Here is a 1233-nt window from a genome sequence, read left to right as displayed (position 1 = left end):
AGAAAATCCTAATTTTTCTGCCAATTTGCTGCCAGAAGTGAGCGGGGAAAATGCCACAGGAGCTGTTGGGGGACCTAGAGGCAGCACCCGGTTATCTGTGCTGCCGCTCCTCCTCTGAGCAGAGCCGTGATGAAATGGCCTCCCTTGTGCTGCTTGGGCGCTGCCTTTATTTTCTTCATCCAAATAAAAAGGCTGTTTAGAAACCCAGCCTGTGCCGGAGCATGAGCATCACCCTCCTGTCCACCCCTGGCTCATCCCCACTGAGCTCCTGTTCGCATGTGAGGATGAGTTTCGTGGTTTCACAGCCATGGGGTTTGGGTTTTGCTGGTGGGATCTGTCCCTCTTGCAAGGGGGTTGCTTCCTTAAGGCACCCATCACCGGACCCGCTGGTGCAAATTCCCGCGCCTGCCCCCGGATCTCTTAGCAGCCACGATGCTCCTGCATCCCCCTCCGGCGATTCGCGCTCCTCAAACCTACCGCAAATATTGTGAAACCCATCCCCAACGGCTGCGGTGAAACCAGAAGTTCTGTCGGGGCGGGGGGAGAAGGGGAAGCACGTTGGGTTTTGCAACCGGCGAAGGCGTGGGGAGAGCTGGTGGCTCCTGCCCCGTGGTGGCCGAGGGGACCCCATCGCCCAGCTGGGAACAGTGTAAGAGCTTTCTCCAGTTCGGGAGCACCTCCCTCCTCATCTACAGGAGGGTTTTAACTTTACGATCTCCTTGGAGACAGTTAAGCAAGTTTCGGGTGTTTTCCGGTGCTAAAGCCAAGGGGCCTGGGAGCTGAAGATGCACGGGGACGTCTGCGAGTTAATATTTTTTCCTGCCCTTCTTCTGCTTCCTCGCAGCCCGGCTGAAGCTAATCCCGAGCGCGATCTGAGACCGTTTGGCCGCAGTTATTTCCGGTTTTATTTTGTTGCCTTTTTCCTGTTTCGCTAAAAGACGAGCCAGAATTAATTTGCTCCTAATCTGGGAAAGCAGCCGACGGGGCTGACCTCTGCCGCATCCTTCCCTTCCCCGAGCCCGGCCGGGGTGCGGTGACCGTCCCGCTGGGCTCGGGGCTTTCTGCAGAGTTTCCCCGTTCTTCCTGAAGAGCTGCCGGCTTTGGCAAACCTGCCCCAGCCCGTTTGCTTGGCTGCCTACGCCCCAGCCCGGCTTCCAGCTCGGCCATGTGGGTTGTGTTTGTACACAGATGAGTAATACGGGGCGGCCAGAGCCAGCGCCGGCGATAACGCAG

The sequence above is a fragment of the Apaloderma vittatum genome, unplaced genomic scaffold (assembly GCF_000703405.1).
Source record: "Apaloderma vittatum isolate BGI_N311 unplaced genomic scaffold, ASM70340v1 scaffold24900, whole genome shotgun sequence".
In the NCBI taxonomy this organism is placed as follows: domain Eukaryota; kingdom Metazoa; phylum Chordata; class Aves; order Trogoniformes; family Trogonidae; genus Apaloderma; species Apaloderma vittatum.
This window is presented reverse-complemented; position numbering follows the sequence as displayed.